This window comes from Lepidochelys olivacea (assembly GCF_965140295.1).
Source record: "Lepidochelys olivacea isolate rLepOli2 genome assembly, chromosome: 5".
In the NCBI taxonomy this organism is placed as follows: Eukaryota; Metazoa; Chordata; order Testudines; family Cheloniidae; genus Lepidochelys; species Lepidochelys olivacea.
The window spans coordinates 90453060-90469108 of NC_140415.1; the positions used below are offsets into that span (position 1 = coordinate 90453060).

The 16049-nt window shown below is 39.9% G+C and overlaps 1 protein-coding gene across 1 annotated transcript in view; it reads right to left on the minus strand.

Annotated features, from left to right (window-relative positions):
• Nucleotides 1-16049, minus strand: part of AOPEP (aminopeptidase O (putative)) — a 391354-nt gene that overhangs the window by 373392 nt on the left and 1913 nt on the right. The window contains exon 3 of the mRNA XM_084629083.1: nt 1676-1751. The gene's annotated coding sequence lies outside the window, so the exon portion shown is untranslated. The remainder of the gene's footprint in view (nt 1-1675; nt 1752-16049) is intronic.

Sequence of the window (16049 nt, forward strand, 5' to 3'; positions counted from 1 at the left end):
AATAGAGCTTTTAATGGTGTGGCAATACATTTCCATATATAAAAAAAAATGCATCTCCAGTTTGGTGTGTTGTGCTCTTCCAAATAATTTCTTCTTCTGACATTAGCATGGTACTACATCAGTAGCAGCAGATCATATACTGGACCAGGATGGATAAAAATCAATGATTTTTTTAAAAAAAAATTTAAAAGATCGATTTTTTTTTTTGATAAAATGCTTTCTGAGGAAAAAACCTAGCTAAAGATAGTTTTAATTAAGATACATTACAGCTCAAAGATATCTCATCATGGAATAGGGATTATAAATTCTAATTAGATAGTATGAGACAATATATTCATGTAATGTTTAAGAAAAGTTTTGTAAATGAGTTCCAATAGTTCATGGATTAGGGACCCAATTTTATGGGGTTCCAGAGGCTTCTGTATAGATTATTTAGGTTCATCTTTCTATCTACCCAATGGGACTCAGTACTCAGTCTAGAACAAACCATCAGAGATGCTTAGTTTTGCAGTTCTGAAACTGTGGATTTGTGTCTCCAGAGGTAACATACTTGTTAACAGCAAAAAATGTTTTAAATAAATAAATAATATATAGCGGTGAGAAATAACAGACCTCAACTCTATTGTCCCTCTGCAAATTTGTGTACACAGTCAATCCCTTACCTCTCTCTAAAAGTGCAAAGTTTCAAAAAGTGCAATGAATAGAAGATTGTTGGGGATGGAATAGGTCTGGACAAGGAGAAGAAGTCTGGAGATAAATGTGAGAAGCAAGGGACATATACTTGTTTTGTTAAAATATTATATGTTTGCTTTTGAAGAAAAAAATCCAGAATACTTAATGTTGTTTTAGTTAAATAAAACAATTTTAAATGTCTGTGCTGAACTGGAGATAGTTCACCTCTCAATGACTTCATAAATATCTGCTTCAATTATCTTTGGTAAATGAAATAACCAAACAATCATTCATTTTGTGATATAGCTCTAAAACTAATCTGAAAAGTTTTCAAAATAAATCACTGTTTAAAAATGTATAGTGTGTACCTTCTAAAAATGAAACCTACATCTATCTCTGCGTTGTGAAGAATATGTATTAAGGTTATAACAACCAACAAGAATGCACTTTTATGTAGAAAACCATGATTAAATCGAGTCTTCCTGACTAGTGATTTAAATCAATTTAAATCTGGACCTTCTGAACAGGCCAAAGGTCATATAGAGGGTAGCATATGAAGATGGCTGCAGAACAGGCAGTCAACAAGCTGGATTTACAACCAGTTTTTCCAGCAATTTTATAAAGATATCAGTCACTACATAAAAAAAACTTGCCATTAAGGTTAATGAAATTATAAAGCTATTTATTGAGACTAGTATACATTTTTGCTCAATCAAAAAAGTATCAGGAACAGCCTAAGAATCTAAATATCTTTAGTCATATACTTTGTATGGGGTATATATTAACAAATATGCCAAGAATCAGCAGAAGGTTTCCTGCTCTTCAGAAGAAGTGGGCTTGTAGGCGCTAAGTTTCCAAGCTACTTACAAGTAGAACAGATAAGCCAAATACCAGTTAGTGGTACTGTGGAGAAAGAAGCTTGAACTAGGATTTGCTGTCAAGAATATACCTAATTATTAGGTACAAAAGCCTTCTCCTACAGCGTTTTCAGACTAAGACTTACCTATACTTCACAGTTCTAAACCTTCCTGTTTCCAGTTGTCAGGGACAGTGTGCAGCAAAGATCTATTGCTTGGGGCCTGGTAAGCAATGATAGAGGATGGAGTAAGAAACAATGGGGAATCAATTTTTTTAACACAACAAAACATTTCTCTGAAGTTAACTTTTCTGGAGGATCACTTCCAATTACAATACAGCTTAGTAATAAAATGTTTGAGGTGATGTTGAGTCTCAGCTATGTGCCATATTTCCACCAGCACCTCTCCATCACAGGATCACAGGTCAGCTGAACCCCACCAGAGTTCTCTGCTAGTTGTGGGGAATAAGCCCTCCCTCCTGCAAGACAGACCACGCAGCCTGCATGAAAAGAGGAAGTGGCGGAGTTCCCAACATGCCCATAGAAAAGCAGTGGCAGTCCACTCAGAGACAACTCTTGTATGGGCATCCCCTGCCACAACAAAGAGGGGAGAAACAATGGTGTGAGATGTGTCCAGGGGCCCAGAGTATCTTAATCCAACCTTGGGTACAATAATATACAGTGGACAAGCGAGATGAACAGCCACTAAACATCGTAACATAGATAAAGATATAATCTACCATCAAATTCATACTTTAGTATCGGGAACTAGCTAATTTCCACCGTTTAAGACAGTGTAAAGTTTAAATAACTCTTGATTCTGCTCGTTAAAGAATAGCATATGTGGGGAGATGAACCACTCACAGATCCAAATGGACTAGACTATTTCTAAAGTTAATTTACTACAATAATGAAAAGCAGTTTAAATTCTCTTTTGTAAGTCACTGTCAGCAGTTAGGCAGCTGTTTTATACCCAAGCCCTGATTGCTCTAGGGGTGAACAGACTAACCAGTGCTCCACATAGAATTTTCAGTTTTTCCTAAATTTTAAAAATAAACTATCATGCAAATTTATTAATAATCAAAGTTGATAGACAGACAGATAGGAGTGAAAACCTCTGTTCACTCACATAACACAATGACAGTGTAAGATTTCCCACGAAAGTGCTTCTCTTTGCAGGGTTATGAGCATAGTTTATTATACAGACTATTTATTCCCAACAATCCTCATGGTCCCATTGCCCCTGACAGCAGCCATTGTCTGGCAGCATCTTATGGGATTTGTACCTTTCTGGCCTACACATTTGTTTGAATATCCTGTGTCGGTCACCTTCTCCCTCTCACCAGCGTTCAGAAATTAATTTTCCTCAAGAATGAACTGCAGTGGCAAAGTGTCTTAAAGAAAGCAATGCTTACCTTTTAAAAGTAAGAGAAAAAGTAAAACAGATAAAACTATTAATTTATGTCTAGCCTTGAGTTTGGGTTAGAATTGCCAACCCTCCAGAACTGTCCTGGAGTCTCCAGAAATTAAAGATGAATCTTTAATTAAAGATGATGTCATGTGATGAAACCTCCAGGAATATGTCTAACCAAAACTGGCAACCTTATCTAGGTAACAGCCTAGTGAAATAGGTTAGACACTGTAGTTACAATATAGTGCCTTACATCACTGAATCACATCCTTACCTTTATGAGTTCAGAAATCTGTCAAACTCTCAGACTTTGTCTAAGCATTTCTATTTCAGAGGTCAAATATTTCCTACAGTGAGAAGAATCCAGCTCCCCTGTATCTCCCTCTGATGTTTAGGTGTTAACAACCTTTATTACCTACTGACTTCTAATCAAAGAGAAGTTCTAAAATGGATCTTGAGATTGACATCCCCTCTGCCACTGTACATTCAGTTTCATTCAATATTGAATGGAAATTAGCTTCCCTGAATAGGGTGACCAGATGTCCCGCTTTTATAGGGACAGTCCTGATTTTTGGGTCTTTTTCTTACATAGGCTCCTATTACCTCAGTCCCGATTTTTCACACTTGCTGTCAGGTCACCCTATCCCTGAATAGACTGTTTTTAATCTCCTTTCAGTTAACATGTATCACTTCAAACATGTATCACCCTTTGAGTCAAGATAGGTGATCATCATCATCATCATGTTCCCATTACACCTCTGGCATTTAGGACAGTGACGAAGCTCCTCCACGCCTCTCTGTTTCTAGCAAGTCTTTCAATGGTTCCCCAGCTGTGCCCCATGTTTTTCAGCTCGGCTTCCACAGCTCTTCACCATGTTGTTTTCAGGCAGCCTCGTTTTCACTTGCCTTCAGGTGTCCATCTTATTGCCACTCTGGTGATGGAATCAGTTTCTATCTGAAGCACATGGCCAATCCATCTCCAATGCTTCCTGGCAATGATAGTGCTCATAGCCTCTTGGCTTGCAAATAACTATTAAAATAGTTATTTGCATATAAATAAGTCTGTCTCTTCAAAATTGGTTAGCTGCCTCAGCTTAAGGAGTCATACACAATGCAGCTCTCATCAAATCAGAACCTTCATGTTACCACAGTTGTCAATAATTCTCCAAAATGTCAATTCTATATGATTTATTGTGGACAATACCCAGTCCAACACAGCTTCTCTGCAAAAATTGCTGACAGGGTGCCAGTTAGTGCCAACTGTGATACTGATTTTGCAATGAGATATTAGATAGTCAAAATTTTCCAACAGAACACTTTTTAAAATTATTAAACAATTAATTATAAATACCTAGAGGATAACAGGAGATAATAGCCAGTATAGCTACATGCCAGTCAACCTAATTTCCTTCTTTGACACGATTACTGGTCTAATGGATAGTGAGTGGGTAAGCAGCAGCCTTGATGTATCTTGATTTTAGTAAGGCTTTTGACACTGTCCCATATGACATTCTCACAAGCAAACTACCAAAATGTGGTCTAGATGAAATTAGTAATGGGTAAACTACTGATTGATAATTACTCTTTCAGTATGTTTTTTCAACGGTTCACTGTCAGTCTGGAAGGATTCATAGATTCATCGATATTTAGGTCAGAAGGGACCATTATGATCATCTAGTCTGACCTCCTGCACAACGCAGGCCACAGAATTTCACCCACCACTCCAGGATTTGTCTAATGGGGTCATATAGGGATCTGTCCTGGGTCTAGTACTATTCAATATTTTCCTTAGACTTAGATAAAAAAGCAGAGAGTACACTTATAAAATTGGCAGATGACACAAAGCTGGGAGGGGTTCCAAACACTGTGGAGGACAGGATTAGAATTAAAAATCATCTTGATAAATTGGAGAATTGGTCTGAAATCAACAAAATGAAGTTCAATAATGACAAGTGCGAAGTACTACACTTAGGAAGGAAAAATCCAATGCACAAATACAAAACGGGGAGTAATTGTCAGAAAGAAGAGCCTGGAGTAGGGCCAGTCTCTGGGCAACCTAATGTATCCAGCTGACCTGAAGCATGGCTGCCTAATTTGTAACACTGCCTGTTTGGTTGGATGAGCCTGCAGACCAGCTCTTAACCCCATCAGCAGCAGTTCAATAGCTACTCAAAAGCATTTGCCCATGTTTGCAATAGCTCATGCCTTGTCCCACTCCAGGTAACCCTGGTCCAACTCTCGGCTCTGGAATTTGACTCTGGTTATGACCTTGGGCTCTGACTCCTGGCTCATAACTCCTGCTCTGCCTCTGACCCTTGGCTTTGGCCTGACTCCTGTTCTGACCACTACACATGACCCATGTCCCAGTCACTGACAATAACTGATTAGGCAGTACTGGTGAAAAGGATCTGGGGGTTATACTGGATCATAAATTGAATAGAAGCCAACAATGTGATGCAGTTGCCAAAAAGGGCAGTATCATTGTGAGCTCTATTAACAGGATTGTTGTACATAACACAAATGGAGGTAACTCTCCTGCTTCACTCGGCAGTGGTGAGGCCTCACCTGGAATCCTGTGTCCAATTGTGGGTGCCATACATTAGGAAATCTGTGTACATCAGAAGTAGGAAACCTGCTAAACAACCAGTGGAGCCACTGGATGATCGAGATGCTAAAGGAGCAGTCAAGGACGACAAGGCCATTGCGGAGAAACTAAATGAATTCTTTGCATCAGTCTTCATGGCTGAGGATGTGAGGGAGATTCCCAAACCTGAGCCATTCTTTTTAGGTGACAAATCTAAGGAATTGTCCCAGAATGAGGTGTCACTAGAGGAGGTTTTTGAACAAACTGATTAACTCAACAGTAATAAGTCATCAGGACCAGATGGTATTCGCCCTAGAGTTCTGAAGGAACTCATATGTGAAATTGCAGAACTACTAACTATAGTGTGTAACCTATCATTTAAATCAGCTTTTGTACCAAATGACTGGAGGATAGCTAATGTGATGCCAATTTTTAAAAAGGGCTCCAGAGGTGATCCCAGCAGTTATAGGCCAGTAAACCTGACTTCAGAACTCGGCAACCTGGTTGAAACTATAGTAAAGAACAAAATTGTCAGACACATAGATGAACATAATTTACTGGGGAAGAGTCAACATGGCTTTTGTAAAGGGAAATCATGTCTCACCAATCTACTAGAATTCTTTGAGGGGGTAAACAACCATGTGGACAAGGGGGAATCCAGTGGATATAGTGAACTTAGGTTTTCAGAAAGCCTTTGAGAGGTCCCTCTTAAGCAAAGTAAACGGTCATGGGATAAGAGGGAAGGCACTCTCATGGATTGGTAACTGGTTAAAAGATAGGAAAGAAAGGGTAGGCATAAATGGTCAGTTTTCAGAATGGAGAGAGGTAAATAGTGGTGTTCCCCAGGGGTCTGTATTGGGGCCAGTCCTGTTTAACATATTCATAAATGAGCTGTAAAAATGGGTAAACAGTGAGGTGACAAAATTTTCAGATGATACAAAAATACTCAAGACAGTTAAGTCCCAGGCAGACTGCAAAGAGCTACAAAAGGATCTCACAAAACTGCGTAACTGGGCGACAAAACGGCAGATGAAATTCAGTGTTGATAAATGCAAAGTAATTCAAATTGGAAAACGTAATCCCAAGCATACATATAAAATGATGGAGTCTAAATTAGCTGTTACCACTCAAGAAAGAGATATTGGAGTCATTGAGGGTTGTTCTCTGAAATCATCCATTCAATGTGCAGTGGCAGTCAAAAAAGCAAACAGAATGTTGGGAATCATTAAGAAAGGGATAGACAATAAGACAGAAAATAGCATACTGCCTCTATATAAATCCATGGTACGCCCCCACGTTGAATACTGCGTGCAGATGTGGTCACCCCATCTCAAAAAAGATATATTGGAATTGGAAAAGGTTCAGAAAACAGCAACAAAAATTATTAGAGGTATGGAATGGCTTCCGTATGAGGAGAGATTAATAAGACTGGGACTTTTCAGCTTGGAAAAGAGACGACTAAGGAGGGATATGATCGAGGTCTATAAAATCATGACTGGTGTGGAGAAAGTAAATAAGGAAGTGTTATTTACTCCTTCTCATAACACAAGAACCTCTAGCTTTCACCCTGACCGCACCAAACGATCCATTGTCTACAGCCAAGCTCTGTGATACAACCGCATTTGCTCCAACCCCTCAGACAGAGACAAACACCTACAAGATCTCTATCAAGCATTCTTACAACTACAATACCCTCCTGCGGAAGTGAAGAAACAGATTGATAGAGCCAGAAGAGTTCCCAGAAGTCACCTACTACAGGACAGGCCTAACAAAGAAAATAACAGAACGCCACTAGCTGTCACCTTCAGCCCCCAACTAAAACCCCTCCAATGCATTATCAAGGATCTACAACCTATCCTAAAGGATGACCCAACACTCTCACAAATCTTGGGAGACAGGCCAGTCCTTGCCTACAGACAGCCCCGCAACCTGAAGCAAATACTCACCAGCAACCACATACCACACAACAGAACCACTAACCGAGGAACCTATCCTTGCAACGGTTGCCAACTGTGTCCACCTATCTATTCAGGGGACACCATCACAGGGCCTAATAACATCAGCCACACTATCAAAGGCACGTTCACCTGCACATCCACCAATATGATATATGCCATCATGTGCCAGCAATGGCCCTCTGCCATGTACATTGGGCAAATTCGACAGTCTCTACATAAAAGAATAAATGGACACAAATCAGATGTCAAGAATTGTAACATTCAAAAACCAGTCGGAGAACACTTCAATCTCTCTGGTCACTCAATTTCTGATCTCAAAGTGACTATCCTTCAACAAAAAAACTTCGAAAACAGACTCCAGCAAGAGACTGCTGAATTGGAATTAATTTGCAAATTAGATACAATCAACTTAGGCTTGAATAGAGACTGGAAATGATTGAGTCATTATAAAAAGTAACCTATTTCCCCATGTTTATTCCTCCCCTCCCCCCCCCCCCGTCCCTCAGACGTTCTTGTTAAACCCTGAATTTGTGCTGGAAATGGCCCACCTCGATTATCATACTCATTGTAAGGAGAGTGATCACTTTAGATAAGCTATTACCAGCAGGAGAGTAGGGTGAGGGGGAGAAAAAACCTTTTGTAGTAATAAACACCCATTTTTTCATGGTTTGTGTGTATAAAAACATCTTCTGTATTTTCCACAGTATGCATCTAATGAAGTGAGCTGTAGCTCATGAAAGCTTATGCGCAAATAAATTGGTTAGACTCTAAGGTGCCACAAGTACTCCTTTTCTTTTTGCGAATACAGACTAACACGGCTGTTACTCTGAAACAAGAACTAGTGGTCACCAAATTAAATTAATAGGCAGCATGTTAAAACAAACACATAGTCAACGTGTGGAACTCCTTGCCAGAGGATGTTGTGAAGGCCAAGACTATAACAAGGTTCAAAAAAGAACTAGATAAGTTCCTGGAGGATAGGTCCATCAATAGCTATTAGCCAGGATGGGCAGGGATGGTGTCCCTAGCCTCTGTTTGCCAGAAGCTGGGAATAAGTGACAGGAGATGGATGACTTGATGATTAACTGTTCTGTTCATTCCCTCTGGGGTGCCTGACATTGGCCACTGCCAGAAGACAGGATACTGGGCTAGATGGACCTTTGGTCTGACCCAGTATTGCCATTCTTCTGTTCTTACGACAAATTCGAGAAAATCTACAGGAGAACAACAACTATGAAAGGTTTAGAAAACCTGATCTATGATGAAAGTTTAAAAAAAAACTTGGCTTGTTTAGTCTTAAGAAAAGACGATTGAGGGGGGAGGACCTGATAATTCTTCAACTATTTTAAGGGTTGTTACAAAGAGGACAGTGATCAATTGTTCTCTGTGTCCACCAACGATAGGACAAGATGTAATCAGCTTAATCTGTAGCAAGGGAGATTTGTTGGCTATTAGGAAAAACTTTCTAAATTCTGGAATAGCCTTCCAAGGAAGGCTGTGGAATCCCCATCACTGGAAATTTTTAAGAACAGGAGGAACAAACACTTGTCAGGGATGGTATAGGTATATTTGCTCCTGCCTCAGACAGCGGGATGGACTAGATGACCTCTTGAGATCCCTTCCAGCCATACTTTTCATGATTCTGATTTTTCTGTTTGACAATGCTGTTTTTTTGGAAATCTAGAAAGGACCATGTTGATTATAATGAAATTTTATTTAGGAAAAAAACAAAATGAAGCATTCCATTTTTACAGTATTGGAACAGAATGTTTTGATTTTTCATTTCAAACTGACTTTATTTCAAATTTTTAAAACATTTTAGAAGTCAAAATAGGAATGAAACATTCTGTTATTTATCAAAATAGAATGTTCTACTCAATCAAAAAAATTGTAAATTCGATTTTGCTGAAAAAATTGAAGCATTTTGTTCCGATTCAGATAAAAAACAAATTACAACCTATATATGTGCAAACTATTTTTAGAGGGGATTTTGCATGCTATGCAGTTTGTTTAGGCAAAACTTTGCTAAATTTGAGGTGTAACAAAGACTTGTCTCTCTATTGCAGAATGATAATTAGGGAACTTATGTAAACTTAGTAATTTCCAGTTCTTGCCTCTCAAGGGTGTAATGTATAGCTCCAATATAAAACATTTGATGTCAATTTTCATTTTATTTAATTTTTATCATGTGATTAAAAAATTATTTTGCTAAACCCACTGAAAAAAAGTGGGGGGTTGCAGGAGACATGTTTCTTCAGCGAAGAGTGTTAGTGGGGACAGTCTTTATCTCTCTCCTTCACACAGTTACAAAAGTCTTTTTAAACTTTCATTTTTTCATTGTAAAGCCAAATGATGGTGATAATATACTGATCCCAAAAATCACTTTTGAAATAATATCCTGTAAACTGGTGTTACAGGGTTTGAATTAAGAGGCCTCCTTGCAGCTAAAGTCTACAGGTACTAATTTCCAATAAATATAAAAGGTTATGAAAAAATGCATAACTTTAAGTAAATGGAATAAGGAAAATTGGTATAAAGGTTAGGCATGTCTTTCATAAGGGACTGCCTACCATTCTTTAAAAGACAAATCCTAAAGTTATGTACAAAGAGGAATTTGATACCTAGTACAGAATTTAGCTGTCTGCTAAAATTTACATAGGTTTTATCAAAAGCCTAATAAAGAAATGCATGCTCTTTTTGTTTGGTATTTTAGCTCTAATTTACATTTGAACATGCTGCAATGAATAAAGTGCAGTGTTCACTGTGACTCTGGGAAAGTGTGTTGTGTTCAGTGACTCAGGAAAATATGGGAAATTAAATATCAGTGGATAAAACCATGAAGAGCTGTGTTCAGAAAGACACAGGAAAATGTGATGCATTTTAATGTTCTATGATGTGTGATTTCCCAAGAGACCCTGTGGTTAAATATCTTCTGTTTGGTTCAACCACGGAGGCACAGTTTGTTGCAAGCTCCCAGAACACGGGATTCTGTTGGCCTGTATGAGTCTGTGACGTAAGATGCTTTATTTACTCTTCTCTCTGCCTTTTTCCCCCCCCTTTCTTGCTGTTTTAACAGGCGGCTATCCCTTGCCATATGTACAGACGCTCCCCGACTTACGCAATCGTTCCATTCCGGAAAGCCTTGTAAAACTCAAATTTTGCGTAAGTCGGAAACATATACCCGTACATTACGCAAAAATTTCCGCAACTCGAAAATCCTATTTCTGGCTTATGGAACTTTTTCCGGAAGGGCGAATTTGTGTAAGTCAGGTCTTGCATAATCCGGTGAGCGTCTGTAACTAACTCTATAGTCATAGTTTCTCAATAATACTTTCTGACCTTTGTGCAATTGTTTAATCAGCTTTATTTAGAAAAGTACTAACTGCAAATAAAATATTTTCCTCTAAAAATTCATCTTAACGTATGTATTGCCACTTTATTCTGCTGTTAGTAAGATTTTGTAAATTATTTAATGCCTTTATTTAGCAAAGTATTAACTCCATAAAAATGTTCCTCTCTAAAAATGCATGCAACACTTTATTCTTCTATTTATTCTGTCATTCAGACTTTGTACACCTGTTTACTAGACTTTATTTAGAATAACACTAGATGTGTAAAAAGCAAATTTTCCTCTAAAAATCAGGAAAAAGCATGAAAGCTATATTGACTCATTTAAATCTAATGTATGAAATATTTTTTTTTCCAAAATAGCGCCAAAAATGCACATGTCCAAAAATGAGACATAGGGGCAGCACATGAAGCAAAGAGAAAGCATAGAAACCTGTCAAAATGTATATGATAAGTAAAGGTATAACTCTTCCTAATGACCACAGTTGGCTGAACCACCATCTGTTCCCAAACAACATTGTGGGGTTTTTTTTGTAATATAGAAGTGCACTCATTCAGCAATGTTTAATCAAGCAGAACTGACCTTTCTCTCCCAATACCACAGCTTGTTTTCAATAAATGTTTAACTTACTGATTTCTGAAGAGAATTCTTCATAACACACAGTGCCAGTTCTGATCTCACTTACACTGCTTTTATAGTGGTGTAACTGCATGTCTTCAATATAGCTGTATGTCTGATTTATAAAGATTAGAATAAAAAGCTTGTCTTATATTTTGAAAATCTCATGACACTTTGGCCAGTGCAAACACCTCTGCAGTAGACTCCAAATGTTTCCTTTGTCATTCCACTTCACCTGTCTCAGTGGTCTCCAACCTTTTTACACACAAGATCACTTTTTGAATTGAAGTGCAACTCAGGATCTTCCCCTCCCCTTCCCCAAGGCCCCGCCCCGCTCACTCCATCCCCCCTCTCTCCATCACCCGCTCTCCTCCACTCTCACTCACTTTCAACGGGCTGGGGCAGGGGTTGGGGTTCGGGAGGGGGTGCAGGCTCTGGGCTGGGGCCAAGTTATTTGCAGTGTGGGAGGGGGCTCCAGGCTGAGCCTGGGGCAGAGTGTTGGGGTGCAGGAGGGGATGCAAGCTCTGAGACAGCATTTGGGTGCCGGAGGGGGCTCTGGGTTGTGGCAGAGTGTTGGGGTGCAGGAAGGGGTACTGGCTCTGGAAGGGGGGTATGGGCTGGGGCAAGGGCTTGGGGTTCAGGAGGAGGTTCAGGGTGTAGGAGGGGGTTTGAGGTGCTGACTCTGGGAGGGGGCTCAGGGCTGGGGTGGCTCCCGATTGGTGGTGCAGCAAGACTAAGGCACGCTCCCTGCCTGCCCCAGCCCCATGCCGCTCCCGGAAGGTGCCAACGCGCCCCTCTGCAGGCACTGCCCCTGCGGCCCATTGGCCACAGTTCTCCGTTCCTAGCCAATGGGAGCTGAGGGGGGCGGTGAGTGCAGGCAGGCAGAAGTGTGCAGAGACCCGTGCCCCTCCCCTCCCCAAAGGGCTATGGGGGTATGCTAGGCGCTTCCAGGAGCGGCATGGGGCCAGGGGAGGCAGGGAGCCTGCCTTGGCGGCAGCCCTGCCACAGCTGGAGATCATGAGTCTCCAGGATCGAACAGTTGACTGTGATCAACCAATTGATAACCACTGACCTATCAGTTTCTCATTCTCTTGACCAGAATATGTATAGATACTGTCAGAGGAACCACTTAATCCCATAACACTTATAAACTTGGGAGTTCTTTTACTTTATGTTAGATATTGTTCAATAACAATCTAAGTGAAACATGAAAAGCCAGATGGATGCACACCCATCATGTCGACAGTTTGGAAGAGAACAGACAAGCATTTTATTTAGTATTACTGCTAATTTTCCTGTACCTCTTCTTTCCCTCTATGTTGTCCTAATAAACTGTGGGAGTTGAAACTGTTGGAGATTAGATAACTGGAGAGCTACCTGCAGTATGTTCTTAAATACAAGTGATGAAATTTGGGCCTCACTGACGTTATGGGAGTTTTGCCATTGACTTCAATGGGGCCACAATTTCACTCAGAGTTTAGGAAGATACACAGAGTGCTATCAATGAGGTTAAAAGAAGTTACTTATCCTAAATCATAGTACTGCTGTCTGAACTTTTTTGGATAATGCACAGTCTGATTAATCCAGACTGCATCACACTGGTGATAGCTCCTTCAGCTAGTTATTGAAGCATTTGCCACATTCATCACAAATAAGGTGCACTGGCATGGCGTGGTGATTTCTTTGGACCTTTTTACTGAGACTCACTGGTTCCCAGAATGTTCCTGGTCAGTTTTGAGAAGGATACTCATGATCTTCTGTGATCCTTCATATTCATAATTATGAGTCTAACCTTCTTTGTTGTTTAAAGCAAGTAGTGTGGCTGCCATACATTATTCAAGGCTTTAATCAACCCCTTAGCAAATGGAGACTACCAATCACTTGTAAACACATTGAGGTCCACCCTTATTTTCAGGAATCTTTTGATACTAGCATGCTGACTGATTACCAGTGTTTCAAATATCCCATTCTGGAGATCAAGACAATGGCTATAAAAAGACGAAACTTCGCAAGTGTGTGTGCACTCTGACAATGCCCAAACTAGGCATCCAAAGACTCCCATGTGCACTTACCCGTGGAAGTTTGTACATGAAGTCTTTGCATGCAGAAATGTGCGCCCACTTTTGAAGATTTTTACCCTCAATTCTATGTGTACTTGACACCAATGGCATCCTGCAGAGATTCCAGTATGAGATTTGCACATTTGGACTTGAGCCTGTGCTTGGCCATGTGATGAATGACCTTCCCTGAGGGTTTTATATCAAGATCAATTGGTAATTTAGGTCCTACTGGTTCTCACAGCAGCTTTTCATACAACTGACCAGAGATTGCTGATGTGTCTGGAATTGCCATTCAGTATGGTTCACATTAAACCTTAGATACCAGTCAGTTGGTGTTAATGAACAATTGTCATCACTGTGAAGTGACCAAACTGCAGCATTTCTCAGAGATTTCTCTCTCCCTCTCTCACTTTGTTAATTCAATGTATATATGAAAGGATGAGACTTGAAGGGAAAAAGTAGTCTCCCAAATAACATCCACTTGAGATGCAAAAATAAAATTGTGCAGTTCTGTATTATATGAGCATGTTTCTTGAGCACTTTGATTAGCAGTGAAATAGCTCATGTTGACATTTAAAATGTCATCACCAAGGTTCATAATTAACTCCTTTGAAATTATAGGTCTGCTACTTGGTAGGACAGTTCACACCTCTCTTGCAATTAATGTTTTGGCCTGTCTGTACACTCAGATATTACTATCTTGGTTTAAATTTGGGGAGTTTTCTCTGCTATCACAAAGCCCAGAGACTTATTTTTGCTAAACAAAAGTTTAAAGTCTGATGCACAATATGCAGTCTCCATGAAAAGTACCAGCTTGCTGAGTCACTGTGAACCTTATAGAACTCAGAAATCTTGTTGCTGTGTAGAAACTTGTTATGAAGAGGCTCTCTTTTGCATCATGTTGCTTATTACTGCAAAGATTTGTTTGGAGGTAATGAGTCAGGTTACAAATGTTGGTATTGCTTCTGACCACGCCTTTTCAATGGCACAAAAAGATCAGGTTGAATGTGGTTCGAAAAAAAAATTTTTTTCTTGTTATGCAACCTGTGTAGGTTCAGCCCTTGTTTAGCCTCTGACAACCTTACCATAGCAACACTTGCCCTCCTGATGATGAGTTTAGCTTATTGTCATTCCATTCCCCTTGGAGTATAGCTTTCAACAGAGCTCCTCGAAAATTTGCAGCTTATTTGGAATGCAGCAGAATATTTTTACTCATGGTCTTGAGCTAATCGAATCATATCACTCCAATACTTCATTATTTATATTGACTGTCTAGAAAGTGCCACAGATAGGGCTGTTGATATTTAAAAACTGTGAATAGTGTCAACCCTGACTTATATACAAAATTTCTTCTTTGAGCCAAGGGCTGATAGGTGTCTATATACACATATCACCCATTATTTGAGGGACCTGTACTGCTGCAGCTGTAAGGTCTCCTGTGTAGCTGCTCTATGTTGGTGAGAGATGCTCTCTGACGACACAGTGCTGTTTACACCAGCACTTTTTGTCGATTAAACTTTTGTCAGGAGGGAGGGGTTCAAGTCACACTCCTGACCGACAAAAGTGCTAGTGTAGACATAGCCTTAAACAGTTTATTTCTTTCCTTTTCCTTTTTACTGGGTATCAGCAGTTTGTGTAGTAATTTGACATCATGATGGCACTGGAGTACCTTCAATAATGGTATTTCGGTAGGTTAGTTCTGCAGTTTATTTGGGGAATGAAGCTTGTTTCATCCACTGAACCAACTAGTCTCTTAATCTGGCTGCAAGTATTATTCTCTGAGCTACATCTATATGAGTTGCAGATGCAGCTCTAGTGCATGTGGTGGTTCTGTTAAGTTATACTGTCAGCAAGGCAGGATTTTTAAGACCCCCTTTTCAGAACTATGGCCAGTTCATTAAGCATTCACCAGATCAACTTATTCTGGCTATGATCAAGAACCATATTTAGCAATCAAATATCAGGCCTTGCAGCTCAAAAAAAAAAACCGGTATTAAAAGTAAGTTAGACAGGTAGCCAACTAAGGCATTACATTTCATGGGGTTCTGCGACTCTGAAAGGAGTTATACTGCTCAAAGAAGCCATTTGGCATGAAAAACCCATTCTCTAGGTCCCATCCCCAAAGCACAGGTTCCAGGGAAGGGTGGCTGGCCAGAAGACAGATTTCACTCCATTTAGGGGGAGAGAAAGGAAGCTAGGACAAAGGAAAGAAGAACGGAAAGAGAGTTCCAGGCCAAATATATGGGAGACCTGCTTCGCTGTTTCCAAAGAGGTAAATCAAAAAATCATTCACTGAACTATACTGGCACCCCAAAAGTGGCTGTAACAAGCCTCTTTCTTCACTCTCATGATTTTTGTCACACATTCTTCCTGTCTCTTCCACTCCCCATCTATTCTTCATATTCTTTATGGTTTCATTTCCGTACAGCTGTCTTTACTCAACTCTACAATTGTTGAGGCTTTTAGTGCTCAAGCTATATTGAAATCATTTCAGATAGCCCTTAAGCATGAAAGCTCAAGGCGTCCTTGGAATGGAGCAAT